This window comes from Nicotiana attenuata, unplaced genomic scaffold, assembly GCF_001879085.1.
Source record: "Nicotiana attenuata strain UT unplaced genomic scaffold, NIATTr2, whole genome shotgun sequence".
NCBI classification, from domain to species: Eukaryota; Viridiplantae; Streptophyta; class Magnoliopsida; order Solanales; family Solanaceae; genus Nicotiana; species Nicotiana attenuata.
This window is the reverse complement of record NW_017671568.1, coordinates 221,701-233,460: the sequence shown is the minus strand read 5'-3', so window position 1 is coordinate 233,460 and position 11,760 is coordinate 221,701. Positions and strand designations below refer to the sequence as shown.

Below are 11,760 nucleotides of genomic sequence, written 5' to 3'. Positions count from 1 at the left end.
CACTTTATGTAACGACCGATTTGGTGTGGTCGCGTCATTACCTTGTCTTTTTCTCTCATCTCACCCTTCATATTTTTTAATAATTTTATTTTATCATTTACTCTACCTTTTTATATTTTTACCCCATATTATAATTTTTCTTTATAATATTGCAAGTTTATTCTTCATATTGCTGGTGCGTGATATCATTAAACAACGACAAATGATATAATATATCCAAACATTATATTCATCAAACGATAACAATACGACACGATACATTAGTGAGACATTAAATGAAGCGACTAGTGGTAGTTCAAACAAATTGTCTTTGCTCTGGAGTGTTTGACAATAAACCTTAAAAGACGGATAATATTAGGGAGAAATTCAAAAATAGCCAGATTTACAAGTGGTCATTCAAAAATAGTCACAGTTTCAAAAGTCATCGAAATTTAGCCACTTTTCGTGTAAAGATAAATCTGCACGAAAACACTGTTCAAAATTCGGAATTCCAGTATAATAGAAGTATACCGGTCCAGCATAATATGCTGGAAGTTCATACACAGGTCCACCGAACTCCAGTATATTATGCTGGACCGGTCTCTGTTGCAACAAAATAGTGGCTATTTTTCAATGACTTGACAAACGCTGGCTATTTTTGGATGACCAGTCCGAAATCTGGCTAGCCCGTGCTATTTTAACATAATATTATAACATCAGACTATTTGGGAGCCAACTTACACTTAAAAGGCAATGGAGGTGAATGTAAATAATAAGAGAGAAGAGGGTCATCTGCTTCATATTAATTGTTAACATTCTGTATTTCTTGCTTGGAAAGCCCAAGACACTATCCTCAGTAAAACAGAAACCTAAAAGAGAACAGAAAATATTTATTTGAAAAATCTCTTGCAATCTGCATACTATTCTCCTACTTGAGGATATGCAGGAGTAAAGGAGAAGAAGTTTATCTCCAACCTAAGAATGAATTATGATAACTTAACAGTTGAAAATTAGATTAAAAGAAGTTAAAAAGTCAATAGTGTTAGGCTCTTGGACTCAAAGATAAGGTAATATCTCGGAAAACTTTCAATCTTTTGTCAATTTTCCTTGGAAGAATTCCAGTATCTTTGCTTCCTCCTCCTTCTGGCTTCAATATTTCATCACTTGAACTCAAAGCAGCAGCAATTATCGCTTGCTCAAAATCCTTGCTATCTGGCAACAACACTGCCCATCTATCCTCTATTTTCTCCTTCGAAATTGGCTGCTTTCTTTCGCGTCATATTTTCTTGTTCTATGACTGTCCCTTTGGACTCTTTAGTCATTCTCATGGGGTGAGCTGCATTTCCTGACCTTGTTCTCTTAAGATTTTCTGGCAACACAGTACTCGCCGGCTCATTTACAATCTTGGATGTATAAAATGGTGGAACACGCGTGTTTAATAAGTTTTCGCGTGAAACTGTTGGTTGCATACTCTTTGTGGTTTGGTATAATGTTAGAATTCATGTTCTCATCAGCATATTTGGATGAGTTGGTGTTTGTAAATGTGTTATGTTCTTTGCAAGGCTGAGAGAAGAGCCCAAGAATGCATCAAAAAGCTTGCTTTGTTCAAGCATAGTGCCACCTTTATTATTCAATAGCACTGACTCGAGGTCGCGGAGCATATGTTGTGCTCTCTCGTAGGCCTTGAGGTGCGAATCCACGCCTCTCGGCCCGTCTGCCACTGCTGGTTTCACCCTCCTAAGTGTATCTTTTGCCTCATTAACTCTTCCTTGTTTCATCAAACATATGCCTAAATTGCACATCTTGTTATTGTCTGGTGCAATCACTAGTGCTCTCCTATAAGCATCCTCAGCTTCAATGTAGTTGTTTTGTTGCATCAATGCCCACCCTAAATTTCCCTGAAATGATAGAAAAAACTTCTTGATGTTAAATGCAACAGTATTAAAATTGTACTCTCGTCGCTATGACTCACACTTTCTTTTTCTTTTTAGACCATTCCAGAAAGAATAGGAGTAACACCTTTCACATTTAAGGTTTTAAGAGTACTTTGGTATGTGTCAAAAGTGATTCTTGAACTCATGACAAGTCAAACACTGTCATATAATAAAATCAAAGAAGTATCATTTACCAGTAATGTATGAACAGCCGTTCTAAAAAGAATAGGAGTAACACCTTTCACATTTAAGGTTCTTAGAGTACTTTAGTACGTGTCGAAAGTCTATCTTAAACTCTAGACCATTCTAAAAAGAATAGGAATACCACCTTTCACATTAAGGTTCTAAGAATACTTTGGTATGTGTCAAAAGTCCAACTTACTCTGTGACAAGTCAAACACTGTCGTATAAAGTAAAATCAAAGAAGTATCATACCATTATCTATGACACTTTTTCTTTTTTAGACCGTTCTAAAAAGAATAGTAGTAACAATTATCACATTTAAAGTTCTAAGCTATATTGCTCGGACTCTCCAAAAATATCGATGGGCGGCAACTGTTCTAAGAGTACTTGGTACGCGTCAAAAGTCTTTATAAAACTCGGTGACAAGTCAAATATTGTCACCAAAGAAGTACCACTTACCAATAATCTAGTTGCTTCTTGCTCCACAGAAAGCCATGCCTTGTTGAATCAAGTACAACTTGTGCCTCAACAATGTTGTTTGATCACCCAATCTCCCACATCTCTATAAGAAGAATATCAACAATTCAGCAATTAATGAAAACAAAATTACATTAGTCCTGAAAACATTAATTCAAGACTAATGCTATTGCACTCGCTACGATTTTACATCAATAGGACCAAAGTTAGTCTAAAAATATATTCTTGAAAACAAAATTTGCTCCATCATATATGCAATTCGAGTCGAATACAGTAGTTGCAGCTACACCCGCTACCCCAAATACTACTACATCCGGTGAATGCAATGTCATTCCAACGAGTTCAACTAAACCGATTATACAACAACAACAGACCCAGTGTAGTCGCACAAATAGGGTCTGGCAACTAAACCGATTATATGGAGCATAAATATCTAGGTAGAATATCATTAAATTTCAACATATACTAAGTTGCAAACCCATAATTGTAATAGTGTTATAGATTCAACCGCGAGAACATAAACGTTGAACGCAACAATAGCAACAAACATAGTGAGGTCCCACAAGTGGGGTTTGGAAAGGTTAATGCGTACGCACACCTTACCCCCTACCCTACCCTGGGGTAGAGAGATTGTTTCCGATAGACCCTTGGCTAATGACAAGATGAAAGGAATCAACATAAACATTGAACCCATTAAATTTAAACCCTGGATTTTCTGACATCCGCCATTGAATTGCTACAACTAGAAGTTGATTACCAAATGTAGTTGAAAAAATAAAACTTTTTCACTCTTTCTCACAATTTCTAAGGTTGTAAAAGAAGCTTACTTGGACATTTTTGGCTCTGACATAAGGGGTGTCACCAACAGGTACTTTGGGAATAATATGAAAGGATTCCGAACGAATCTTTGAAATTCCAAGAGGTTTAGCCGGTGAAGATGGCGCCGATTTTGTTGGTCTGAAACCAGGAGGCCCATTCCACATTTCTTGCACCATCTTCAGCTCGTATTATTGGTACTTATCGAGTATAGAATAAATTTGTTTCTCGTTGTTCTATTAGTACCCGAAAATTTGCTGACGAATTTGCAGAGATTATGTGGAAGGAAGGAGATTTGGAGGGAGAATTTGAAGATGGAAAAAAGAAGAAAGGGTCTGATTTTAGGTAGAGTATTTTTTGAATAATTCGACCGTTGAAGGTTACCGTTTGATTTACTAGCCGTTGTCTCTACTTAATTTCAACTAAGTAATAGTGGTATTAATAATTTTGTCCTGATAATTTTACGTTTATGCTGACTGGCCCCCCAAAGTATTTGCATTATTGTTCTGCCCCTGTCTGATTCTGTACTTTTCATAACTCATCTTTCCTAGTTTCTATAGTTTTTCATAAATGTTCTATTTGATATAAGTTGTTGTTTGGACAATATTTGAGTTTAATTTAAAAAGTATTTGAAGTTGCAGTATAAAAATAGTCTCTGAAAATTGTAAATTTCAATTGGGAAATTATGTCATCGTGTTATAGGAGATTTTGTTATTTCATCCTCTTGTTTCCTTTGTGGTGCTATTACTTAGTAGCTATTATTCCCCTAATCTTGAGAACTTCTAAACTTTTAGATTAACTTGCATATACTATTTAAGAAAGTGCCAAGCATTAGGGCTAGCCTGCTAATATCTTGTCATTGATTATCAGAGTGCGAATATTAGGGTTACTTTTATACTATCTTTCGCTTCGGCTTTCTAGTACCTTGCGTTTTTACTGGTTGTTGTTATTACCATTGCTATTGCTTTCTTCCATCTGTTTTTACGGCTCATTCATTGTGGTATCATTTTCTTGGCATTGTTGTTGATATTTACTTGTTTCTATTCTTCCTCTCGAGTCGAGGGTCTTTCGCTAACAGCCTCTCTACCTCCACAGGGTAAGGGTAAGATCTGTTGTGTCGAGGAAGAGGCAAATCCGAAAATAAAGAAGATAAAGAACACCAAATTTTAACGTAGAAAACCCTTCAAATCGAAGGTAAAAACCACGGGATCACAAAGATCCAAAAAGCTCCACTATAACAATAAAAGGGTTACAAAAGTTCTCTAAATTGGCTACACAACAAAGGCCAAACACGGAGCAACAATAGCAACAAGAGCAACAACTAATCAATTGAAGAAAGAGTATAATCCACAAAACGAAGCTGTTATTCGAGGCTCGAAATCAGATGCTACGAGCCTCCAAATCCGATCTCCACCGTTCAAATCTATGACCAAGATGTTACGAACACTCAGTCAAAATTTCAGCCCGATCCAACGGTAAATGAATCAGAAAACATGATTTGAAGTTGGCTGGTCGGAATAAAAATCTGCAGCAAAACAAATACTTTTTTTTCTCTCTTCTCTCTTGATGAAAGCTCTCTCAAAACCCACTCTTATGTGCTTAAGACTTTCAAAGACTTGTATCAATGAGCATTGAATAATTCTCCAAGGTTGTCCTATTTATAGATCATGAGTGGTGCTTTCTCTTAAAGCCAAAACCCATTCAAAATAGGAATAAACCGAATCCAATTCCAAATAGGATTGGAAACCAAAAGAGAATAGGATTAGGCCATTGGGCCTTTGGCTGGACAACATGGGCATGTGCCCAACAAACTCCTCCTCCAGCCAAGGGGCCAAATGTGTCTTCAAGTATAGGAACAATTGACAGGCTTCATGCCTGCCAATTTTCTGCAAAACACATGCTTATCTGCAAGCTTAACGACGAAGTCCTCAAGCTGCTCCATATAAATCTCCTCATTTAAATCACTATGAAGAAAAACAGTCTTGACATCCATCTGCTCAACCTCTAAATCTAGACTTGCGGCTAAGCCTAGAACCACACGAATAGAAGACATCTTCACAATAGGGGAGAAAATTTCATCAAAGTCAACTCCCTTCTTCTGGCCAAAACCTGTAACAACTAACCTCGCCTTGTATCTAGGCGCAGAGGTATGGTTATCTTGCTTTATTCTGAATATCCATTTGTTAGATAAAGGTCTCTTACCTTTCGGCAATTTCACTAACTCATATGTGCCATTCTCATGGAGTGACTTCATCTCATCTTCCATCGCTTCGATCCAATGATCTTTGTGATTATCTTGCATGGCTTCATCATAATTCTCAGGTTCTCCCATGTCAGTCAAAAGTACATACTCATCAGGAGGATAGCGCATGGATTTTGTTTCTCCCTTGTAGATCTTCTAAGAGAGGTTTCAAGAGCATTCGTAGTAGTTACCTGTGCAGGAATTGGTTGCTGATCAACCACAACTTCATCAACTGGAGCATCCATAACATCTACACCATGATGATCATTTTGATCTTGATCACTATCTCCATCATTGTCTTGGGTTCCTTCATGTGCAATAGGTGCCTTAGCAATTGAAACTGGATCAATATCAACTAAGCTCTCATTACTCTGAGAATCTATCTTCTCAGCTTTGTCAATATCTTCAATAGTTTGGTCTTCAAAGAATATTGCATCACGACTTCTAATAAGTTTATTATCAATTGGATCATAAACCCAAACTCATCTTGACCATAATCGATAAAGATGCACTGCTTAGTTTTGACATCCAGTTTCGATCTCTCATCTTTAGGAATATGCACACAAGCTTTACACCCAAAAACTCTCAGGTGATCATAAGAAACATCTTTGGCAAACCAAACTCTGTCTGGGACATCACCATCCAAAGCAACAGCAGGAGACAAATTGATAACATAGGCAACAGTGTTAAGTGCTTCCGCCCAAAATGTATTTGGAAGTTTAGCCTCTGAAAGTAAGCATCTAACTCTCTCAACTAGAGTTCTATTCATCCTCTCTGCCAAACCGTTCAATTGAGGCGTCTTGGGCGGAGTTTTCTGATGACGAATTCCTTGTTCCTTGCAGTAGTTATCAAAGGGACCACAATATTCACCACCATTGTCAGTGCGAATACATTTTAATTTCTTCCCCGTCTGTCTCTCAGCTAAGGCCTGAAATTCCTTAAACACGCCAAGTGCTTGATCTTTAGATTTCAAAGGATACACCCAGAGCTTACGAGAATGATCATCAATGAAGGTCACAAAGTAAAGTGCACCACCTTTTGACTTTACTTTAAAAGGACCACACAAATCAGAGTGTACTAGCTCTAATAAATCGGGCTTTCTTGAGGGAGGATGGCTATGAAAGGAAACCCTTTTCTGTTTGCCAGCTAAACAATGTATGCACCTTTGCAGCTTTGCTTGTTTTACTCCAGAAAGCAAACTTTTCTTAGCCAAACACGTAATCCCTCTCTCACTCATATGACTCAATCTTCGATGCCACAATTCTGATAAACTATCACTTTCCACCAGATTTATTGAGTCATTAAGAATAGAGCCTTGTGTCACATATAATTGACCAGACTTGACTCCTCGAGCCACTACTAACGAGCCCTTGGTGAGCTTCCATTGGTCGTTAAAGAGAGCATTATGGTAACCTTCATCGTCTAATCTTCCTGCGGAGATCAAATTGAAAGGAAGTCTGGAGCATGCTTCACATCTTGAAGAACTAACGTTGAGCCATTATTAGTTTTCAAACAAACTGTGTCAACACCAAACACCTTAACTTCACTAGCATTGCCCATCTTTAACACTCCAGAATCAACATGAGTATAAGATGAGAAAAAATCTTTTCTTGGTTTGACATGTGAGGTAGCTCCAGAATCTACTATCCAGCTCGTCTCATGGGATACCAAATTGATGACGTTTTCATCATAAGCAAAAATAAGGTCATTTGGAACAATAGCAGCAACGTTGTTCTCGTTATTTTCAACTTTCTTTCCTTCTCTAGTGTCTTGATTCAACTTGCGGCAAAACCTTTTGATGTGTCCTTTCTTGCCACAGTGGTTGCATGTAACATTATAGTATTTGGACCTTGACTTACTTCTACTTTTACCTCTATTCCTTGAGCCTCTTGTTCTATCTCTCCCCCGGTCTTCTGTAACCAAGATATCTGCTTGTGAGGATGAACCCTGCGATTTTCTCCTTACTTCCTCGTTCAACACACCACTCTTGGCATATTCCATGGTCACCTTACCTCCAGGAGCTGAATTTGTCAAAGAAACACGAAGAGTTTCCCAAGAGTCTGGCAGAGTATTAAGAAGCCAAAGTTCTTGTATCTCATCATCAAAATTAACCCCATTCCAGATAGCTGATCAAGGACGCCCTGAAAATCATTTATGTGATAAAGGATAGGGCTGCCTTCCTTGTATTTAAAGGTCGTCAATTGCTTTAGCAGAAACAATTTGTTGTTATCGATTTTTGAAGCATAAAGAGTCTCTAGCTTTTCCCACAATGATCTCGCATGTATCTCGTTCACAATATGGTTGTGAACATTATCTTCAACCCATTGCCGTATATATCCACATACTTGTTGGTGCTCGAAATCCCAATCTTCATCGGATATACTCTCGGGTTTATGAGCTGAAAAAACGGGTAGATGCATCTTCTTCACGAACAACAAGTCTTTCATCTTGCTTCTCCAAACATTATAATTTCTCTCATTTAAACATACCATCTTACTCATATTCGCCTCCATTCCGTAATAACCCGGATAAATAACCAAGGCTCTGATACCACTGTTGTGTCGAGGAAGAGGCAAATCCGAAAATAAAGAAGATAAAGAACACCAAATTTTAACGTGGAAAACCCTGCAAATCGAAGGTAAAAACCACGGGATCACAAAGATCCCAATAGTGGGATTCCACTGGGTTGTGTTGTTGTTGCCAAGCAATTGTGTGAAAGATTTCAGTGAAGCATGTGGTCCAATATCCTAATTCCTACCAATGTATTTTTACATTTCATAGCTTTTGAAGATCGCTTAGTCCCGTTCATCTCTAGCGTAAGAGCGCTCGATCAGTCACTTATTGCGCATTCTTTTTTCAAGAATGGTTGTTTCTAGGCAAACTTCTTAGTTGTCTCTGCACCACTACCTCCTTTATCATAAGTACAGTATTTGAACCAACAGAGGACCTTTTGTTATGTATGACTCGATATAATTCCATTCCAAATCCTTATGAAAACATTCCAAGAAAAATCTCAAATTGGATCTCAAATTTGTTCTATATTTCTCTCATCTTAATTTTCAGTGAGTTCAGTTTGAATTTTCTTTATGGAGGTGAAATTTTTTTGGCCATACAAGTAAAACTCCTGATGCATAATCTACGGCCCCGTTTGTCCATAATTGTTTTTCCTTTTTACCAAAATATTTTTTCAAAATGTAATGAGTTTTTGGAATTTTTTTCGAAAATGAGTTTTTCAAAAACAAAACCACTTTTTCAAAAAATTCAGATTTTTGTTTTCCCCACTTACAAAACTGCAACATTAACATAATTCCAAATTTCAATTTTCAAGTTAACTCCAAATACTACTTTTTTTCAAAAATTACAATTTTTATGTCCAAACGCCTACTACATATCAGTCGATTACCCAGCACTTGATTAATCGCACTATTATTGTTTCTTCTCTCAAATCTTAATCAATCAATCATTACAACTCAATACCAAAGTGATGATTATGATCAGTTCTCTTAAAAAATGTACTTTTGAATTGTTACTTGTCTATGGGAAAGGATTAAGTTGTTCCATAAAATAAATAGAAAATGAAAGAGTCTACAGAAAACGATATATAGAACTTCAAAAAAACTTAGAGCAAAAGGTTGCAAGTAGTAATCAGAAGACTAAAAAAGAGATAACTAAATTGAACTGTTAAATGAACATGACGAAAAGAGAATTTTGTTACCTCGTAATCATCTTTCATGGCTCATTGGTAATATAATTAAAACTAATATAAAACAAACAACTGGCCCATTAGCTCAGTTGGTTAGAGCGTCGTGCTAATAACGCGAAGGTCACAGGTTCGATACCTGCATGGGCCAAACAACAATATTTTTTGTGGTTTTTTGAATGACAACATTTTTATGTGTTCCATTGAAGTTGCTCTTTCAATATTACTTACGTCAAACTATACACTTTACATGTTTTGCAGAACATTCCCTCAATGGAAAACGATCTATGCACAATTTAATAATCATTTTAGTGATCATATTAAAATTGCAAAATGTACCGTAGTAATTACTACATCTTTGATTCTCATATTTAAGTTATATACATTGCTAATATAATTAATTTTTACGCCATCAAATTAATTTAAATCTGTTATAGCAAATATTTATTAATTATTTTATATTACTAATCAATACTATTAAATAGTGTTACTTAATATCAGCATGACCTGATTATGTAAATATTTCTTTATACAATTAGCGATAAAATTTTAAGCTTTTAATTCTTACATAGCGTTATTCATAGATAACATATCTAAGATCAAGTCAACGCATTATATTTTATAGGGCAATAGGGAGGCACGATTGCTATGAGTTGCCTCTTAACTAGAAAAGTTCAATTTAGCTATGTGAAGCATTCTTTCTCTCAAGGAGGTGTGGGGGATGAAGGATCGCTAAATTATTTATTACATTATTTTAAAATGGAGGTCAGCAGGTTTTTAGCAAATGAATGAGAAATAATAAATAAATAAAAGTAAAGAGTATTAGTGAAATTCATTTGTTCCTTATCAGTTGTGTAAGAGTAAAGAAGGGTCACTCCACGTGTTGCCTTAAGTTTTGGATTGGATGCTTAGATTCTTTCATATGGTATCAGAGCCAAATTTTAGTGAGTTCGCTTGCACAACCATGTACTCTCGTCATGCTTTATCCCGCTAGGCTTCTCTCTCGACTAAGTGCTGCATCGAGCCGCTTTGCGCTTTTTCTCTTGTTTCAGCCTATCGAGCCACAATCTTTGCTTGAGGCCTACTCCTTCAAGAATCGGTTACACATGCGGGAGGGTGTTAGGGAAATACATGTGTCCCTTGTTGGTTGGTTGAGCAAGGATCTCCAAAAGTGGGTCACTCTACCCATTACCTTAAGTTTTGAATTGGATGCTCAGATTCTTTAACAAACGATTCTATTGTAATTAATTAAATCCATGAGAGGTACATAATAACGCCTTTAGAAGTCAGTGAGATACTCATTCGAGGACTTTCATAAAGCGTGAAGAGCTAGTACTTCCTATTGCTATCATGGCATTACCAAAAGCTTGGTCTCATTCTCACTAGTATGTCTTTTTATATCAAGATTGTAATTCCACATTTTCAATGTGTCTGAATAACGTCAGTAGGTACATATTTGACCGTGCAAAAGATTAATATCTATGAATGAATATGCATGAGTTTTATATGCAAGTTTGAATGTGTATATTTTTCATCAAACCAATCATAATTTGCTTATTGTAATGGTGAAATATTTCAATCAATGTACTTGCTACTCGGGATATGGATCCTAATCTCTCCGGACTCCAGAGGAGACTACTCCTCAACTTAAGGATTTGAAAACTTGTTGGAAAAATTGCGAATAGAAATCTAATTGCACTGATGACTGGTAGGTATTATAATCAAATTAGCGTATATGATATACTGAAAAGGGGTCGTCTTTACTAAATCAGGCTTTACATAAGCATAACTAGTTTATAACCTCTTAAAATTATGACTGTTTAGTTTACGAATAAGTACCATTTTTCCAGTAACTTTCCCATCTGATTTTCCTCATATGGTATAGGGAGATACAAGCAAGTTATAAATGTATACTTCTGGTGAATCAACCAAAAGAATGACACCAAAGCTGAGCCAAACACAAAATCATGCAACACATTATCCAATAGGAGCTTCTATTTTTCTCATTTTTTCCTTTAGTTCGGGTGGATGACTACGTAGAGCTAATTAGGCACCATCTTTCCTGCATTCCAGGATTGAGAAAACAGTAAACACAGGTAGGACGACGCGCGTTTGCCGTTTTCTCAAAAAACTATACTTCAAATTGAGAAGCAAGGCCGAGGGTAACAAAGTATTTAAGTTCTTTTCCACAAAAAAAAATACTGTAAGCCCCATTCCTAGTATCAATTTCATCAATCTGCATCATATCTTGATTACCATCTGAGCTTCTTGGCCTACAAATAAACATTAATCTCATCAACATGAGCACAATTATTTGGGGGGGGGGGGGGGGGGGTAGATAGGTGATAAGCCCGATAGCCCATGGAGTTTACATCTATACTTGCAACAGCCAATAAAACCAGAAAAACTCAGAATGTGAAAGAAAAAGA

The 11,760-nt window shown here is 36.6% G+C and overlaps 1 protein-coding gene, 1 long non-coding RNA gene and 1 other non-coding gene across 3 annotated transcripts in view; 1 reads left to right on the top strand and 2 right to left on the bottom strand.

Annotated features, from left to right (window-relative positions):
* Positions 1-772: 772 nt before the first annotated feature.
* LOC109209038 lies at positions 773-3,686 on the bottom strand. The gene is made up of 3 exons (XR_002065302.1): positions 3,401-3,686; positions 2,556-2,658; positions 773-1,877 (listed from the first exon to the last, which is right to left on the bottom strand). It is a non-coding gene; the product is annotated as an uncharacterized LOC109209038 (long non-coding RNA).
* A 5,722-nt stretch (positions 3,687-9,408) lies between these two features.
* TRNAI-AAU lies at positions 9,409-9,482 on the top strand. The gene has a single exon. It is a non-coding gene; the product is annotated as a tRNA-Ile (tRNA).
* Positions 9,483-11,221: 1,739 nt separating this feature from the next.
* The window catches only part of LOC109209037 (26S proteasome non-ATPase regulatory subunit 4 homolog), an 8,010-nt gene continuing 7,471 nt past the window's right edge, over positions 11,222-11,760 (bottom strand). The window contains exon 11 of the mRNA XM_019372203.1: positions 11,222-11,604. The gene's annotated coding sequence lies outside the window, so the exon portion shown is untranslated. The remainder of the gene's footprint in view (positions 11,605-11,760) is intronic.